General features: G+C 43.8%; 1 protein-coding gene across 2 annotated transcripts in view; it reads right to left on the reverse strand.

The window, feature by feature from the left end:
* lrfn1 (leucine rich repeat and fibronectin type III domain containing 1) overlaps window positions 1–20,689 on the reverse strand; it is a 180,512-nt gene that overhangs the window by 49,221 nt on the left and 110,602 nt on the right. For both annotated transcript variants that reach the window (XM_058079188.2, XM_058079189.2), the window contains one exon: window positions 9,510–9,572. The gene's annotated coding sequence lies outside the window, so the exon portion shown is untranslated. The remainder of the gene's footprint in view (window positions 1–9,509; window positions 9,573–20,689) is intronic.

The raw sequence follows: 20,689 nt of genomic DNA on the forward strand, positions 1-20,689 counted from the left end.
TCACATGCATGTTTATGCTCCGCTGAATAAAAGCATTGTCAGCCGAACGTTTTAAAAAATTACTACCCTTACAACGATGTCATTTGTCCACTTCCCTGTGCCCCTGAAAATAAAACGTTACATCTTGATGCTTTTTAAGCGGCTATGGTGGCATTTAGAGGCAAGATGAAAAAGACCCCCGCCGCTGTACGAATACTGGAGCTAACATTAGCGGCTCACTCATTTCCTGTCACCTCGCCACCAAGTGTTTGTTGCTTGGAGATGTTCAAGGCTGTGGTTGCCACGGTAACACTCTTATATGGCTGCTACTGTACAGCATGTCCCATATTGCTCATGTGCCCATTAAGAGCGTTGCTTAATAAGAGTATCCTTCAACCCAATTCATTCTGTTGGTTATGTATTTATGATTTTATTCATAGTTGGCTGTACATGGAATGGGATGTGGCTGAGGCTTACATACAGTTGAACACCAAATGAGTGACAGCTGACAGGGCCCCCATAAAGTGTAACAAGAAGAGCTGCTGTTTACAACACGAACAGGAAATCACCAAAGCCACGAAGTCCACCGCACTCGCTAACCTGTTCAAGGCCTTTATGAAGGAAATGAGTCGTACTCGGGGGCCTTTACCGGGTGTTAAATCGGAGGCAGGTGATAATTGCTAAACTACTTCTGCCTTTTTGTCACAAAAAAACCCTTAAACCACATTAGGAAAGCAGGAAGTGAACAAATGTAACAGTTACTAATTGTAAAAGTACCAGATGGAGGGGTAGGATTTAATAAGCTTTGCTTCTTCCTACTTCTTTTGGACATGTGGAACTGTGAACTAATTATGTGATGCATTCAATTGTAATCTGATGCATGTTCAAATGAAATAAAACCATTACCATTACAATATCTCGTTTTTTGTTTAGGTTTAACTAAAACCAAAACAATTTGTCCCACAGGAATCACGTAAATCGGGTGAATCCGCTCCAGATACAAAAAATACACAACAATCCAAAATCATAATAAATGACCAAGGAAATAAATAAATCAACACTTAGTTGACTTTTCATCACATCCTTTTTACTTATTGAACACAGAAAGTGCTGAGTAGCAGGACCAGAATTTTAGAGGGGTGCAGAGCCAGACACATCTTTACAAAAATATATCCGGAGTCAGCTGGGATAGGCTCCAGCATACCCACGACCCTAGTGAGGATAAGGGGCATAGAAGATGGGTGGATGTTTTAGCAGGCTCAGGTTAATCTTGATTAAAATGATTTAAATTATTTTGTTGCTAAATGAATGTGGAGAGAGTATGTAGTACGAACTAGGAACATATTTGGGAGGCTTGACGCTCAATTCCGGCACGGCAACACTATGGTCGCGATGGGTCTCTCCACAACGGCAAGGTGACGTCCTCATGATCCACCAATCACAGTCACGGTGAGCGAGGTGCCGTGCATTGCTGTGGATTCAATTTCATATTGGCGAAGGTATAACTTAGTTATCATTTCATCGATATTACTGAAGTATTGAAATTACTATTCTGTTCAACTTGCAGGTCACAAAATTCCACAAGAATAAAAACAACAATAAAATCCCTGATATGTTTTCGGAAAGTAGCGTTTCAAGCCCCTTTTAAGCATCAGCACCACCATCGGACAAAATGTAAAGATAGTAATCCCACTGGATCTCATTATGCTGTGTGTCAGTGAACGCAGCATCTGGGTTACATTCACAACTGGGTTACAAAACTAATACATGCAGATAAAATACAGTATATTGGCACATCACCATCTACATGTGATTTGCCTTTTATGTTATTTTTAAATCGAGAGCTGTACTTCACAGCAGGCGAACACGGATTGAAGCGGATTAGGACCCACTTGAAGCTCGTTTCTCAGATCAGACAGCCATTTTGCCGCCAAGCGAGGTGCTAAGTCTTCCTGCTGCGGCGTCGTTTGCTCACCTCTTCATCATAATCTGTTGGTCATCAAAGATGTGTATCCACCCCCCCTCAGCCCCAACCGGACTGCAAACTCTGCCAGAGTAGCCGCTCTTTAATGATGACATACGAGAATTAGCCCGAGGATGCTGTCAGATTGGGGGATTTGCTGTGGGTGCAAAGCTGGGGGTTGACACCTGCTGAGTGAATAAATGAAATACAGCATCAAATATTTATTGTAGGGATGGAGTGCAGCGCTCAAAATCTTTCAAGGGTGATAGATGGTGAGCTTTTGAAATGGATGTCTTGGTTGAAATACTCCAACCAAACATGAAATACTTACAAGAAAAGCAACATCATCTTTAGATCTTTAGCCAGACCAAATATCAAAATAAAGCGTAAACATTCATTCATTGCTTATGAGACCACCTGAGTAATTAAAATGTGTTTGACATGTGATGCCGCTGGCCAATCACGCTTCTTTCTACGTAGGCCCCGGAAGTTGGAAAATGAACGATTTTCCAACGAGAATTGGAATGGCGAACCCTATCCAGAAGTTTCCCTCTCTCTCAAGTTGCCAATGAACTTAATGCATAGCAGCACAATCCCGGGTTCAACCCTAAATATGCCTCACATGCACATTAAACACATTCATTCATTTTCTACCGCTTTTCCTCACAAGGGTCGCGTGGGGTGCTGGAGCCTATCCCGGCTGTCTTTGGGCGAGAGGCGGGGTACACCCTGGACTGGTGGCCAGCCAATCCCAGGGCACATATAGACAAACAACCATTCACACTCACATTCATACCTATGGACAATTTGGAGTCGGCAATTAACCTAGCATGTTTTTGGAATGTGGGAGGAAACCGGAGTACCCGGAGAAAACCCACACATGCACGTGCAAACTGAACATGCAAACTCCGCACAGAGATGGCGGAATTGAACCCTGGTCTCCTAGCTGTGAGGTCTGCGCGCTAACCACTAGACCGCCGTGCCGCCCACGCTAAACACATTTTTAAGTAAAACATGTATAGGTACTCGCCATAAATGAATGGTAATGTAAGATGAACCATCCAACAGATGGAATCAGAGTCCCGGTCCAGGCCTTGAGTACAACCGTATGCTGCCGGCTGGGTCATCCTGGATAGTTGTCAGAAAGACATTCCTCCACAATTCCATAATTAACACTGCCTGCATGGCGTAGTTCCGGGAATGATTTACAATATATTAACTTGTGTTTACCACGCTACCAATTTTCAAGCAGAATTTGAAGAAAGTAGACTGAATAGGAAAGTAGTCGCTGCAGAAACACACGCTGGCAACCATCTTGCACCGCACGGTAGATGGACGGTCAGTCGGTCGGACGGACGGACAGATCCATAGAAAGATACCATAGATAATCGATTTGATGTTGCCCATCTGCTACAGTAAAACATTAGCACACACCGTGCATTGTAGTTTTTATCATAACTTGAAATCAATTTTGGAATTGCATACAGAGGCACAGAACTCCATACTACAGTGTGTATTACGGAACAACGCCAGCCAAACAAACAATTAGCATGTATCATAATCTAACCAAGCTGGGCATTTCCAGCATGTATATGACACATCTGACTTGATGTCATGGAATTAGTATGATGATTTTATGATGATATGATGATGATTAGTATGATGGGCAATGACAAATGCGATCTCCAATTTTCCAATTCCACCCATGTACATGATTTGGGGTGTCCTGGGGTTCAAGCAGCGTTACTGGGTAGGTTAGCATACTCGCACCCAATGACTCCATTTGAGCGGGGTCTGATTCAACAATAATCTTTTCAGTTGAATCATCTGAAAATGTCATGAAATAAATGAAATAGTCTATTTTTATATAAATTTAGCATTACTGGTGTTAACAAAGCACGCAGACCTCACAGCTAGGAGACCAGGGTTCAATTCCCACCCTTGGCCATCTCTGTGTGGAGTTTGCATGTTCTCCCCGTGCATGTGTGGGTTTTCTCCGGGTACTCCGGTTTCCTCCCACATTCCAAAAACATGCTAAGTTAATTGGTGACTCCAAATTGTCCATAGGTATGAATGTGAGTGTGAATGGTTGTTTGTCTATATGTGCCCTGTGATTGGCTGGCCACCAGTCCAGGGTGTACCCCGCCTCTCGCCCGAAGACAGCTGGGATAGCTCCAGCACCCCCCCGCGTCCCTCGTGAGGAAAAAGCGGTAGAAAATGAATGAATGAATGAATGGAGTTAACAATCAATTATGAATTATTACAATGTATTTTAAAATGTCAACAGAGTGAAGCCCAGCGTCTCTTCCCGATGTGTTTAACATCTTCCACTCGACTATTGGAGCTATTCCATATTGGACTTGGCAGCGCCAAGGCTTTTACGCACCTATCTTCAACTGGTGCTTGCAGGCCGCGAGAGAGAAAACATGACAAGATAAAGAAATGAAGACCAGCGAACACAGGACATATTCTCCATGTGCTGCCTGTTGGTTTTAGAATCGATGTTAAGATTTGATTGTTTGCTTTTGGGCTTTGAAAGGGCTGGCCCCACACTGCATCTCGAACCTCAGCCAAATTTACGCTCCAGCTCCTCACACATTGAGGTCGGAAGGCCAGCTCCAACTAGCGGGGTCCAAGTCCAGGGGAAACCAGGACTTTCTGTACTCTGGCCCAAGCTGTGGAATCCATCCCAACCCCTCCCCAATGTCTTCTGTGTCATTTGTTGTTTTCTTTTTAGTTATTTGATTGTGTTTTTTCATTCATTCATTTTCTACCGCTTTTTCCCCACGAGGGTCGCGGGGGGTGCTGGAGCCTATCCCAGCTGTCTTCGGGCAAGAGGCAGGGTACACCCTGGACTGGTCCCCAGCCTATCACAGGGCACATATAGACAAACAACCATTCACACTCACATTCATGCCTATGGACAACTTGGAGTCGCCAATTAACCTAGCATGTTTTTGGAATGAGGGTACTCGGAGAACACGGGGAGAACATGCAAACTCCACACAGAGATGGCCGTGGGTGGGATTGAACCCTGGTCTCCTAGCTGTGAGGTCTGCGCGCTAACCACTCGACCGCCGTGCCGCCCAATGTATTTTCCAATTTTCCAATGTATTATATTTATTGCTAATTTGTACCTTTACTTTTTATCATTTATTGTTTTACTACACTGTGCAGCACTTTGGAAACTGTGTTTATACAATACGCTATATGAATAAAGTGGATTGGATTGATACAAATTGTCTTTTTTTTCATGGCGGTAATGTAGATGAATCCCAATTCTCACGCCAACCATTGTTGTGTGTTGTGTGTGAGATGTAGCTGTTTGCATTAACATCATGTGCTTTGCAACAGCCATTCCTCACTATGACATCCAATGAAGGAGAGTTGCCCCCCCCCCCTCGCGTTTAATTATAGCTCCCTGAGAAGTGCCAGATGCCAACAAAAGACATCAAAACAGCTATTTGCATGAACTCAAACTCAAGTCAGAAATGGAAGTTTTGCTGTGTGTGTGTGTGTTGGGGGGGGGGGGGGGGGGGGGCTTAGTGGCTTAGTGGCAATTTCCAAAGACATTAGGCATTGTTTGGCTTTGGGTGGGCCATTATGTTAAATTTCTGTTGTCCTTATTCTACATATCTCCAGCTGGAAGTTTAACATCAACCATCAACCAAGTATGAGTACATGTAAACCAGTGCCAGTTTTCTTTATAAATGTTGGTATTTTACTGTTTTGTGTGTTGAATCTTGTGGTATTACCCTAAATTCCAGTGTACTAATTCTTTCTGAAAGGCAACCTATGATGCTGTTCCACTTTTCTGACCTATAAATATTGTATTCTTGTGTTGAACCGTGCCAAAGTGAAAGTGAATCTTGAAAGCCTCTGAATGCTCGGTTTCAGAGAGATTTTCGAACACTGGCTCCCTGTGACATCACAGTGAGCCAGACTTCTTTATAGGGGCATACCCCGGTACAAGCTGTACATTTCTATTTTCCTCCAATCAGCTGCGACAGCTTACATCTGAAGAAGACAGAAGTTGGTGTATCGGCACAGAGAGTAACATGGCGACGTATATGGGAAAGAAATACAGGCAGCTAACGTTGGCAGTTTGTGGACCCGTCGGGATCGCGAAGGATAGGGGAATACGTAGGTGATGTCATTGTTGTTGTTAGTCGTCTATAAACCGTTTGCACACATCTGTAAATAGTTCAAACACATCTGTAAATACAGTACATGATTATGTTGTGTTGTTTTGTATGAGCTTCTAAATCTCTGCCTGAATGTGCTTATTTTGGCATCAAAATCGTTTTTCCTGCGTTTTTTGTTGTTTGATGGAAGTAAACAGCTGAGGTATCATTAAACGACGATATGGGCGACAGTAACCGTTCTGCTTGAATTTGCTTCTCTACTGAAAAAGCAAATTTTCTCTGCTTTTTTGGTCAAAATCAGGTTTCACTGAAACTACGCTCTGTTCTACTGCCAGTTTATTAAAGACCCAAAGAGGCGAAAAGCAAAGAGGTCTAAAGCAGGGATCTCAAAGTCAATTTACTTGGGGGCCACTGGAGCTAGGGTCTGGGTGAGGCTGGGCCGCGTCAGGTTTTAAAAAAACAAACACCTTTTCAGTGTTTTGATCTCAGTCATGGATGATGAGTGAAAAAGCAAAACAGGCGGGCTCGTTCACTTGCGTATGAGCGGGGCAAAATCGCGTCAATTGTGTCCGGTGTGCACGCTTTAAACTGTTATTTCTGGGTTCATGAAACCATACAGCATCCATATCAAACTATTAAGGCGGGGGCCTCAAACTAGCACCCTGCGGGCCGTATTTGGCCCGCGGGCCGCGAGTTCGAGACCCCTCGTCTAAAGTTTCTTTACATAGTTTCCATGTTTACAGTATGAATTCCGACAACTTTGAGGCTTTTTTTGTGATTAAGGACTGTATAAATAAAATAAATTTGACTTGGCTTGACTTGACTTGAGGGTCTTTAAAGTTCAGCAGTGTGGAGCTCTCTACTTTGGAAGTGACTGGCAGTCAATGAGTTAATAACGGAGGCCAAGGTACGGCTGCTGGACACTGTGGCTGTCAAAAGAACGTTGACATTTCCACAGCTCAGTTGAACAACTCGGATTCAGTTCGAGGATCAGAAGCACAACAAGAAATGTGCTTGATGTTGGAAGGAGCTGGAAGGGGTATCGTCTGCTATTGCTCTGCTATTGAGAAAAGAACTGTTCCCTAAATCAGCGTCTGCCTTTCCCTGCATGCTGCCATACTGAGCTGAATGATTCAACAACAAACCCGGGCTCACGCTGTCATTTTAAGTAGCTTGATTCAAGCTAATGAACACTCCTCACAGACTAAAAACTCTTCACAAAGACAAAGTGGAAGTTAAAGCAGTGACTGCATCACCTATTTCCAAACTCTAAAATGCTTTTAGAAGTACAAGACAACATTTTGGGCTAAATAATCTCAGGGGAGATGCATTGAAGAAAATCCAATCCTAATTGGATGCTCTGTTGAGTTCATTAAGAAACGTTGTACGTCTTATATCCAGGTAAAAAACAACGCAAGCCAATGTTTCTTTATTGCTCATATTGCGGACCATTAACTTTCTATTTTAAACCACGCCGAATTAGCTGATGCAGCCTGTTTCAGTGCTGCAGGCAGACACTCCCACTGTGCATAAAAGCATCCTGCCAGCCTGTCAACTCCGCGATCAATTTCCTCTCATGGTGCCTCGCTACGTAAACCTCAGCCCTAGGAAAACAATCTGGTTCAATAGCGGCTACATTTAGCGGCAGGGTCTCTGTGGCCGTGACGTGGCGTGGCGTGTATCAGCAGAACAAAAGGGGACCATTTTAGATATATCAACTATAACCTGCCTCCCGTGTCAAGTCAACGTGAAGTAAACACACGGCTTTATGCTTATTGGAGACGCTGCACACTAACATGGAAACCTCTGCTTCCATTAAGCACAGGCTCTCATGGGGGCAGTGTGTCATTTTCCAACTGCTGTATTTCAGCTTTCCCCTTGTGAATTGTCTTCTTGTGATTATGACTTTATTCTCATCGTATTTTCCCCTAGTTTTGACGCGGTTAGTTGGTTCCAGACATATTAATAAACAGAATATTTTAGTACTTAGAGCATAGAAAACCTATGGGGTGGTAATATTATTAAAGCCCTGTAGGCATGAACTAACACCACAGTAGTCACTCATCGTTTACATCACTTTTGCACAGGCTATGGGATACCTGCAGGGACATAATAGACACCCCCTCTGCTAGCATAAATAGTTAACCTCACCAATTGACTTAATTAATTGAATTAAGAAAGTGTTCCAAACTGTGAGGAAGGAGGACAAAAAAGCCAAAAACGTACCACTTCCACACGGAATCGGAGGAAAAAACATGTTTTCACTCGATCTCAGACACGGCATGTTGGTCTTCATGTGGGTCAACAAAGACAGCAGCAGGCCGCCCTTTGATAGCCCCACCTTAGAGTGGATGGACCACCATGAAATTTGGTGCCCACCTTTCAAAATCATGGCTCCTACCAAGCAAAGCGGCTTGGACAAAGCAAAAGGCATGGACAGGACTTAGTAATTGGCCATTTGTCTGTTATACATGCTAATATCATAAAATATGCGGATATAATGACCTATAAAAATAAATGTGGACATGGGCGATCCTCACGGATTATAATAAATGACCCGATTCCGTAATAAAAGCCATATAACCTAAGAAGGCAAGATCAACATCAGGGTTACAAACCCCATCACCTAGCTTCATACAAAATGGCCAGGAAGTTTCAAGTTGGCTCGGAAATGACAACATCTGGACAAAAAGAATAAACGCTGAAACATAAGGTACCACGTGTGCATTGCGTTTTGCAGTACAAAGGTATGTAAAACCATGGTGTTCTCTCAGGGGTTGCTATGTGCTGGGCACCAAGACCGGAGCTGCATGGAGACCTCAAATCCTGTATCTCCTTGAACCATGCCTCGGCTCCGGGTTCATATGGAAGGGAGCTTTGGGAAGGAGACAAGAAAATCATCCTGAAATTCACAGCTTTATCAAAGCATCTCTCAGATGAATCCTCCATCTGTGTTCACAGAGCAGCCGTCGCTCCTCGGAGGGAGAATTTCCCTGTTGGGGCAAGAAATGAAATCTGCAGGAGAGAAGGAGAAGGAGGAGGAGATGAAGATGCTAGTGTAGCTTCCGGGTGGCAAAGCAGCAGCTCTGATAATGGAGACCACTCCCACTGGCACAGCCCCCGAGGCCAGCCCAGAGCTATCAGTGTCCCCCCGGGTGAGCACCTATGTGGGAACACGGCACGCCTAATGCGACTGAGAGGCAAGGAGAAGTGGGTGACGCAGTTCTGACTGCGGCATATCTCCCCGTGGGCCGATACAAGGGATCCCCACAGATTTATGTTTTTATTGATAATACTTGAATGAGAAGAAGTAACGTGAGGTCACGCATATGACATCTGACAAGAGGCCATTCATTCCGTCCCGGTCGCCAGGCACTGAGAGGACAATGAGAGGACGTATTTAAGTCCAAGTCAGAACTCACCCACACAATCACCACAATGGCGGTGCTCCGGATGCTCCTCCTGCCGCTTGACTTGAAGGGAGCCTGTGGAGGAACAGACGGAGGTCAGGGGTTAACTTGCATCAAGCATGGAAAACGTACTTTTACTCATTTTATTACTGGGGGTGTCACTAGACACCCAACTCACGAGACCAGACGCTAACATGCATTTTGCATGATTTTATTTTTATTTAATATAACAAAATATCACGTATGATATCACATTTATTCACGATTAATTATATGTTTTCCATAGTTAAATCATAATTAATCACAATTAATCACAGCTTAAACTATTTGTAATCTCAAATGAATGTACCTTAAATGATCATTTTTACACACAGACACACACACACACTGTATGACACAAAGTATGAGAAGATGCAAGCCTTTCAAAATGCAACTTTTATTCTGTCCTCTTTGACAAACACAGCAGTTCAAGCAAATCCATCACACTAACCAAGACTAATACATAATCATAATAATAACAATATTCAATTCCCTCACATGCTTTTACTGCCATCCCAACGAGCGTTATGTCTCTTTCGCCTTTGTGTCTTTCCGAATGACTTTCCAAAAACAGCGGTATCCATGGAAAGGAATATTCCAATCTCCAGTCTACATGCGCTGCTACAATCAAACATAATAGTCAATAGGGGCATGCCCAGTAAGACGTGAACATCAACATCACGTGATACCGACTGCCCTGAGCTTTTCTTCCACTTGTTGGAAGAATTCTGTATTGCCAGTTTTTTGTCCGTCCAGTCTTGGAATGAGTTAGGATCAGAAACGAACTTTCCACAAAAGTCCAGTGCCGATTGCTGGCGTCCATTTTGAAAACTGGGGAACGTCTCTAGCTGCGTGTTATGTCATATCTCAGCATGCGCTGAAGGAACGCATCCGGGATGAATTTAAACAGGAAAAGATCAAATATCAAATATCATATGATGTGTAGCTGCTCTATAGGAGACCACAGTCTCATACCAAAGATGGAAAAATAAGCATAAGAAGTCCTCTATAACTCGGCACAGCAGCTGTTCAACTGGGAAACATCCTCTGATGCCTGGACCCCCCAGGTAGGTTGAATTAGGCTTCAGGTTGGAAGCACTTCCAATCCTGCCACTTCGATAGGATGTTTATTTACCATTCATTGTAGCAACCCACCAGAACTTTTGTCTTGTGACACCCGAGATATTATTCTTAGTATTTTTCTTTCTGTTCTTTTCCATAAGCCTGACGCTTAAAGCTGATCCTTTAAAGGCGGGACACGTGTTTTTCACCAGACTGTCTCTTTAAAGACCGTTGGCATCTTTACACTCTGACAAATGTTTATGTTTAGCCAGTGTAGTCATTTGCAATAATGACAGGCAGGAACACGACCTTTCATATAATCTATGTCTTTATAGCTTGGATGAGGCGGTGTGCTTGAATTATTGAAATGGTAGTCAGGCATTCTAGTGCTAAAGATACACAAATCAAATCATTTTCCATCTAATGTGTCAATTTCTGGTCTCCTCAGTGGCCATGAGTACACAAGTACACAAAGTACACAAGCAATCTATCACAGATCATTAACTCAAATGATCCTCACCCCGCTGCTGACCATTATTGCCGTTTATCACCATGGAGCTAAAAAGACCATGACAGCTTTCACAGGTGGGCGACGGAACCAAACAGTCCCGTCCTGGTGCCTGAGACCTCCAGCCAACTATCGTGTTGACCGCATCATCCTGGCCCGAGGTCAGACGTCATCCTTACCGCAGAGAAATATCTCATATCTAATATCTGATATCTAATCAATGTGATCCAGCGAGGACCGCATGCAAAGAATTTGATATTTGTAGATTTGGTTTATTTTGTACAAAGCTTAAAATAAGTCTATTTCATTTCAGCTTTTTCTCTACATTGGGCGCTTTTTGTTCGATTTTTAATTTCTGTTTTTTTAGTCTTTGATTTTATTTCTTCAACATTCCATGCCAACAATAAACAGGCTACACAATGGCCATCCTTTTGAATGGGTGGGGGCATTCCTTGTTGTGGTTCACTGATCCCAGTAAAGTATATTTTCTTATTCATAAATACTATATTTTCGTACATAGTAGAGATGTCCCCAACTAATCTTCAGGATTGGGATCGGCTTCTGATCCGCTGTATTTTTTTGTATTTTTTAACAACATCGTCCTGATCCGGTTGCCGTATCACATTCGTAACACTAAGCCACTCCCCTTTCCTGACATTAGGGGCGGTAATGCGCCTCAAAGCAGTTTTCCAGTCGACTCCCACCACCCGTAAGAAGAAGAAAACAAAACACAACCATGGAGACATGTCCGTGGAGTAGACTGGTGGAGTTTGTTTCCTTTTAGCCACAGCGGTAGTTACCCCTCACTGTGCCCAGATCCTTGTGCCATAAGGCCGTGAACTCGCACAGGAAGTGCTGCTCTAGCAGCTGGTGGCTTATGCCGGCTATCGTCAATAAGTGATATTGCGTCGAAGAGAGAGTAACCGAGTAATGTCAGGGGAGTTCAGAGTGAACAAAAGGAGGGGGGGGGGCTTCCCTAAGACCGCCCTAATAGCACCTTAAGTCGACAGCTGCAGCTGCAGATGTGCTTAATAACTGTTTAGTCAATTAATTGATCATTAAGTACACCATCAATTGCGTGGAACTAATTGGTGATAAATTGCGTCTCAAAGCAATCAAGGCAAAATTGAGTATACGATTTGGGTCCAACCAGCAAAAGCGCTGTTGATGCAGCGAAACTTAACTCTTCTGTTTTGGAACGGCTGCACAAAACATTTAGCAAAACACCCCGACTGTGTCGCCTTTCTGCCAAATACACTGACTTGAAATTTCTCACATAACAGTGCTTGGAAAACAAGGCTGCTATTCCAGGAATCCCGATGTCAGACATGAACAGGTGCAGTTTTTTGCAGGAACGCGGTCAAAACAATGAACAGTAGCAATGAACTGGCCATCGCGTGTGTCCGATCATTATATACAATTGGTTATATACAAACCAATCGAAGTCATACAATTACACGCATGGTAGCATTTCCAACACAATCCACTGGGGGCGCCACTAATGTAATTGACTGTCAGTGAAAAAAGGTGGGGCTGGCGACCAGTCCAGGGTGTACCCCGCCTCTTGCCCAAAGACAGCTGGGATAGGCTCCAGCACCCCCGCGACCCTTGTGAGGAAAAAGCGGTAGAAAATGAATGAATGAATGAAAAAAGGTGGATTTCCTGTATTCACACCAACCAACAGGAAGTAAGAATAGAAGTAATTAAGGAGTCTGTCCCCCTTTTGCTGCTGTAATTCCCTCAAACGCCTTGCCATGATGAAGAATTCATATTTCGGGAGAGCTAAGCACTCTTTGCAATGTATATTTAGGGAATTATGCTAGAAAACCATGAAAGCCATTTTGAGGTCAATTATATCCCTCTAAATGAAAGACAAACGCTATATCCGATTCTCTGGGGGAATAAGTCAACTCTGTGACCTACTTTAAGACTTTTTGGCACCAAGAAAAATCAGCAACAGTGATATAAGTGGCTCACTTCAGTCATTTGTGCTCATCTCCACACTGAAGAGCACCCTATGCATATTTATCCATGTAGCAAGTATCTGAATGCCTCATTTAAAAGCGACGTTGGTGCACTTGCTTATGGTACACCTGGGTCACAGTGGCGTGAACACGCACAATGCATCTTATTTAAGCTTGGATACAGACACATTCACGACTAGTATTTTCTTCATTGTGTCCCCCGTGCGGCACTAAAAGAGAAGCATCTGGATGCATCACCGGCAGGGTGATGCAGGAAAGCTAAACAATTGTTGACGAAAGAAAGGAGCTGTCATTCTTTCTATTAAATACAATCTCAAAAGCACAGGACAACACGAGACGGTGTTTGGTGGGTCTAGAGGTCTTAATCTCAAGTCTTGAGTTGAAGTCGGGTCTCAAGTCACAACAAGACACAAGTCGGAAGTCATAGCCATTTTTACTGTATCTCCCCGAATAAAAGGCAATTTTGATCATGCAACAACCTATTACATTTCATGACATTTGAATTTAAAGGAAATAAGACCATTGTGACAAGACCGTGGTGTGTAACTGATTTAGGGCACGCCTGAAAAGCAGGAAGACAATTCTTTCATGCTGTCTTTGCCTTCTGTTTACATATGAACTGGTGTGCATTAGCACCAAATGACCCACGCACAACTTATTTCTACCTTCACCCTTATTTCCACCTTGCCGAGTACTGTGAATTACAGTACATGGTGTGTTTGAACGCAACACTCTATCGCTCATAATAACGCGGTTAAAGTGCGTCAAGTGTTGTGCTCTTTACTAAAGAGACTACTAGTGTGTTTTCAGTAACACTTTACTACAAGGTACACAAAATTGCAGTAGTTCTTGAGGAAGGAATTTTAAGAATTACAGCTAATCTGTGTGGTTGCTTTGGTTAGCGTCCGATTTCACTCACGTTTAATCAGAATTGGCAGCAAAATACGTGGCGCAGCGTGGCGCTGCCTACACAGTGGTGATTTGGTCCAGTGCACCACTGTACGCTGCCAATTTGGTAGACTGGACTGTGCTGAGGTGGGCATGGCGGCGCACCAGTCCATAACGTCCATAATGTCCATAATGTCCATAATGGCCATAATGGCCATAAAGTCCATAACCTCCATAATGGCCATAACTGCCATAACGTCCATAAAGTCCATAACCTCCATAACAGCCATAATGGTCATAATGTCCATAACGGCTATAATGTCCATAGTGTCCATAGTGTCCATAACGGCCATAATGTCCATAACCTCCATAACGGCCATAATGGTCATAATGTCCATAACGGCTATAATGTCCATAATGTCCATAACATCCATAATGACCATAATGTCCATAACGGCCATAACGTCCATAACGGCCATAACGTCCAAAATGTTCAAAACGGCCATAACGGCCATAACGTCCATAACGTCCATAACGTCCATAATGACCATAACGTCCATAATGACCATAACGTCCATAATGTCCATAACGGCCATAACATCCATAATGTCCATACTCTATTTGTGCAACCAAACCACGGCCACTAATTGTAAACAGGGTAGTCCGGAACAAAAGAGGCTGACTTTGAGCATGGCTTCCAAGGTGAGTCAGTCAGTAGACGTCTCCCTTTCCAGTGCGGCGAGCACAAACAGTGAAAGTCCCTCCTGTCTCTACCACTTTACCAGGTTTTTGATGCCGTTTAACACCTTTATTCTCCAAATGTCATCATGCAGGCAACCAATCGCCACCGTCTTCCTCGGACGAGGTGTGATTTGAGAATTACAATTTCACGCATGGCTCTGTGGCTGTCGTGTCCATCCTATGTTCTGTGAAGCAAGCCATGCTAAAGGAATTGATGAATACACACACACACAGCGACTCGCGGCTTGGGCTGTAATCTTACAGAGTGTGACCGCATGCTAACTGCTCCTTCATCTGCTCATCAAACCCCCCCCCCTCCACACACACACACATCAAAAACGGGTCGCTCAAACGCAAACATGTGACTCCATGAAGAAATCCCTCAGTGGAACGTCTACCCATGTTTGTGCTGCTAAAACGTCTTCAGTGGAATCCCTGCCAGAGACAGAGATTTTGCAGACAATCTGAAGAAAGAAGTATGACCAAATTATTGACAAAGCTGACATATTTTAATAGTGACGTTCTAATTTGAAGTGGTGCCAACCTGCACGTGCACAAGATGGACACTGAAATATAAGCTAGCCCTCACAGTATTAATAAACATGAAGACCCCTTTGAAATAAAAGCTGGCATTACTAATCATGCATGTCAATTATTCCCCTGTTAAATTAGTATTTAATTCTTTTTAATTATTGAATTGATTAATGATGAACTACAGTATGAAATTAATTCTTAAAACAATATTACAAATGTCCGATATTATCAGGCGCTGATAGTCATCGACCTGATATTGGCATTCAAAAGGTGATATCGGCCAACATCGGTATTGCTTTCGATCAACAATGTCAGCCGATATTGAGCTTTCATTGCTGAGGCATGGGACAAATTGCTGCACAGTCTGTGAGGAAGTTTACTTACTTTACTTATCAAGTAGTGTAATAACAGAGCTGACAAAGTATGTACTTCCCAGTACTTCCCCAGGTAGATTTATAGAAATCTACCGCTCCTACTCAGGGAAAGAGCTTTAAAAAAAGCATCACACAGAAAAGGAAGAAGACAAGAGGCAAGACACAACCAACCAATAATAATAACCATTGACTCTGTGAGCTGTAAACATGTAACTTAGCAGCTATTTACAGTAACAGTACAGCAAATATGTACAGTATATACTGAGCCTCGGGTGATCCCACTTTGCAGACCGATGGAATCAATGGGTTGGTCTTAGTAGTTCCAATGTGATAAAGTAAGAACATGAACGTTATCAATCCAAATAATAATCAGCAAGTTCATGTTTTTGAAACATCACCTCATTAACTAAACTCTATTGATGGGGAGCGAGGTCCCATATGAGGATGCCATTATTTTTGATGTCGTAGTGGTTCAACCTGCAAGAATAAATTCCTGTATCGAACCTTTACCCAGATCGGCAACAAACAGTAAACCTTCCTTCTTCCATGTGCCACCCCTCTGCAGTTTGGTGGACGTTGGTTTTGTATTTATTGCCATCATGCTAATTGCTAATTGTCATGGTTGACCAACTCATGGAGTCCCACCATCTTCTTCTTGCACTAAAAAGTGCCTGCTTATGTTTAACCATTTTTATTTGTCTATGAAATATGAGCACAAATGGAGGAAAACGATGTCAACAAACTGCCTTGGTTACGAAATCCTCTATTATGGTCCATCTGTTATGTTGACAACTGCTTATGTTGAAGTCAGTCAGTCCATCCGAGGGTCATCATCATAAACGGGTTCCACTGTACAACACAGACAAGCAACTCATCCAGAAAATGCTGCAATCGTTTAGGAATTTGAGTTGAGGAAAAGGGTCAGCGGTAACCATGACGTCCACACACACAAACAGACGAGCGAAGCCATGATTGATGAAGGACTCCCCAACTGCGGCTGTCAGGGTGGTCTGTTTGCATTCTGCAGAGCCACGCTTCACATCTGCAAGGACAAACAGCACTTTTGTTCGCCGCTTCACAGCAAGCACGCCGACGCTCGAAGGGCACTGAGCCTTTTGCCATGATGTCTCTCCACATGACGACAAAATGCACCGTTCTGCATGTGAGCACTAAACAAGAGCACCAGCCTCCTGTTGGCGATGCCCCGCTTAACGCCCGAGGCCGGGGACGCCCCAAAACATTAGCACCTCCACAATTGCCAGTGAGGAGTGAAAATCAAAGCTTAACTTGGCAACATCCTTCGCTAATGGCATCGTTTACGTTGTATATGTTATCCCTCACGACATCGGGTTCTAACCTCGCTATGATTGCGGTGTGGAAAAATGTAATTGATCAATTAGTGCTGATTCCTGGTAGACTATGGCCTGTTATTAGTTCAAAAATATTGAAGGACAAGTCAGATGTAGACTTCTGTTCATCAGGCGTCAGCAAGGTTACGTTGTCAAGGGGCGGGGAAGGCAGGGAGTATCGGCCATGTTGGTGCAGACTCAACAAATGATTCTACTCAACGTGCAATTTGACTCATCAATATGCTTGTGTCTGTCACAGCTCTCCATTTGGGTGGATAGTCCCGCCCCTTTTAGTCAAAGTGTGTGTGTGTGAGTGGGGGTCCATGTGCCCCCCTTTGAACTTTGAGCACCTGCCCCTCCAAAGGTCTATGCACGGCCCTGCATTGTATTGTCTTTAGGAATTTGTTCCAAAAGTTTGAAAGCTACAAAAAGCCAAGCTTTTCATTCACACAAGAACGGTATTTTTTTCTGACAATGGCGCCTTTTTGTTGCCGTATAAACAAGCCAAACATTACTTTCTCAGAAGGATGACGTCCCGCCCTGCCAACCACCACAGCCAACAAGCTAAAAAGCCGATCAAATATTTCGACTGGCATGATTCCCAGCGATGTTCTGCTAATATGTTTCGTCTTTTATTCCAATGTGTCTTGCAGAAGTAATTCCAGACCTTATGGGCATGTGTTTGTCATTTAGCTCTGTAGGGCCGTGACTATTTACAGATCTGACACTGTGTTTACGCAAATGTTTTTCAGGCAATATGTTCCCCTGTGGACAGGGCAGAGTACCGAGAAATTTGGTGTTAGGTGTGAGATAACCTACCTTCTACAGGAAGAAAGGCAACAAACTGAATTATACGTAAACTGAGGCGATCACAAACCAAGGTTTGACTCTGTTTTACTTAGCAACAGAGAGGCAATGGTATTTCTAACTGGCGATGTGCGGATTGGGCGGAATCAGTGGTATCACACATCACTACTTCCAAATCAGAAATCCGGTCTCTCCCTGGAACCCAACTTTACAAGATGTCACTGCCAGAGACCATACTTGGATTTCATCCATCCGTCCATCCATCCATCCGTCCATCCGTCCGTCCATCCATCCATCCACCCATCCATCCATCCATCGGATCCTGAGGCTTTCCCAGGCAAGATGTGAAACATAGTCCCCCCAACGTGTCCTAGGTCTCCTCCCGGTCGGACGTGTCCCGAACACGGTATGCGTCCAGGAGGCATCCAGACCAGACGCCCGAGTGACCTCATCTGGCGCCTCCCGATGCAAACGAGCGGCGGTTCTACTTACCTCGAAGGGAGAGCGCAGCCCCCCTCCAAAGGAAACTCATTTCGTCCGCATGTCCCCGTGATCTTATCCTTTGGGTCATAACTTGAATCCACAGCAACAAAATGAGAGAAAAAGCCCTTTCCCAAGAAAGAGCATGTCTGCTTGATGATCAATAAAGCTTATAGCGCTACCGTGCCACTCGGCCCCACAACTGAACTGCTACCCAGTGTGGGACGAGGCTGCTCTAAAGGTGTGTATAAAAGTATATTAAAGCACTACTAGGCAAGACAAAAACATTTGTGGCCACTGCCCCCCTTGCTATTATAAAGCCCTCAGAAAAAAACAAATAAAGCAGCACACATTTGATGACGGGCCAGTGGGATGAAATGCCACTAGTGGCAAGAGGCTATGAAGTCTAAGCGAGGCTTGTTTTTTTTGTTTAATCACTCTCTTTGGAGGCAATGACTGTGGACGGAATACAAAACAAGGCACCGCCGTGGCGTGAAGGTTGGGAGAAAAACCTGCTTGAGCTCGCCTGCAGCACATCTGACGGCGGGACCCTTTTCCTTTTGTGCAGCAAATAAACCAAAAAGACCAACATTTTGCTGAGTGACTTCACAGACTACATATGCTTGTTTTAGCCTGCCCACTGACTTGGCATGCTGGCCATCACCAGTCCCCACAGGGCGACCCCTGCTACCCCCACAGATGAGAGCGCTCTAGACAAGACAGGCCCCCGAGGTGAAGTAGGGGCCGGCAACGTGGGCGCACAGTACAAAGATAATGGCCAGGGCGGAGGAGTGAATAGAACGAGGAATAAAATGTTTTTTTACTACGTTGTAATTCGGTATTTACCATGACCGGGATGTCGGGACTCCTTCGCTAAAACAGGAAGCGGGGGGCGGCACTGACAGTGACCGTGGTGAGCAATAACACAAGTTGCCTGAGAGAATCACATCAAATAATCTACGCTCTAATAAATGCTGTGGGTTTTTTTTTTAGAAGGTTTTATTTTCAAGTTCGGGTGTGCCCAAAACCCAAAACCTCTAAGACCCTGCATGGCTGGTGAGTCAGATTACATTGTATGTTCCCGTGTACGAGGCCTGTGAGGCCGACACTGAGCCATAAATAACTACCAGCACTCAATAGAAGACTGACCCCCCCCCCCCCCCCCCCCCCAGGACCAAAGCAGCTTGAGGCAGCTCACAGCTTGAGGCATGCATAGAAGATAGCTGGAAGATGACAGGCATGGTACGGTACGGTACGGTCTACTCGAGTCCATATCGCTCCCTCACTATATACAAATTATGAATTCATTAATAATGGCTGTTTCATGGTTGACTATGGCTGTGTGGACAATAGTGGACAAAAGCTTCTCCTCTCATTCTGTGTGGAAATGGTAAGTTTTTGTCTTCTTTGTCCTTCTTCCCCGCCCCATTTGACACAGTTTAGTAAGTAAGTTCGAGAGCTCGCTCGCTAGTTTGCTGTTATGTCCCTACAGTGAACTCGTGGCCTGTGCAATGTCATATGTAGATGTGACTAGGGGTGTTAGTTCATGTCTACGGGGCTCTAATAATGTTAAAACCTGTATTGAGAAAGTTGTAAGCAGGATTCTATGATCTAACTATGAAAATATGCAGTTTATAAATCTTGAATTCTACTTACCGTGGTCTGGTCTGCAACCAATTACCCTGCAACCGATTACCCACCATAAACAAGGCATGGCCGTGCCGCAGCACTGAGTGTTTTGAATCATCCCAAACTTCATTCAGGGCTGACTTCCAAATCACAAACCTCATCATGAGGAACTTTGGAATGACATAAAACCAGAATTATTCTAACATTCTACATTTATAGGTCGGAAAAGTGGAAAAAGCATCGGAAATAATATAGGTAATAGTAAAAAAAACCCCTCTTTATTTATAGAGTCAATGAATGGCAAAGATTAGTTGCCTTGGTGGAGGTAATCAATGGCAGAGAATCATGAAGAAGAATGAGTTTGCTTTAATTCAGCACCTCTCTTCATCTTGGCCCAACCCACGCTTAAAGCAGAGCACTGGTGTTTCCTGATTAAACCACTTCCACACAAGGGACCTCCTCCATTAAAGGCTCCTTTAATGGTTCTATCGACTGGGCTGGACAGTATTGATAAAGGTCTCACACAGCCTATAACCTCGTCTATGACTTCATTTGACCTTCTTATCCTGTCTTGGAGGGGGGAACAATAGTCAAATAACAATTTCTCTAGTGGCAGCAATATTAGAGCAAATATTGATAATGATCATATAACATTTAGTTGGATCAATAAGAACAGCCAGCCATGATTTATCAGCTTTGGACCTCATTAATATGCTCTAGTAAATAGATTTACAGGTCTGTGGTTTGACAAATATTGACCGTATTGGGATTGTCGACTAATTAATAAAAAGCTAGC

The sequence above is a fragment of the Doryrhamphus excisus genome, linkage group LG8 (assembly GCF_037039965.1).
Source record: "Doryrhamphus excisus strain RoL-2023G ecotype Guam linkage group LG8, RoL_Dexc_Guam_v1.1, whole genome shotgun sequence".
Classification (NCBI taxonomy): Eukaryota; Metazoa; Chordata; class Actinopteri; order Syngnathiformes; family Syngnathidae; genus Doryrhamphus; species Doryrhamphus excisus.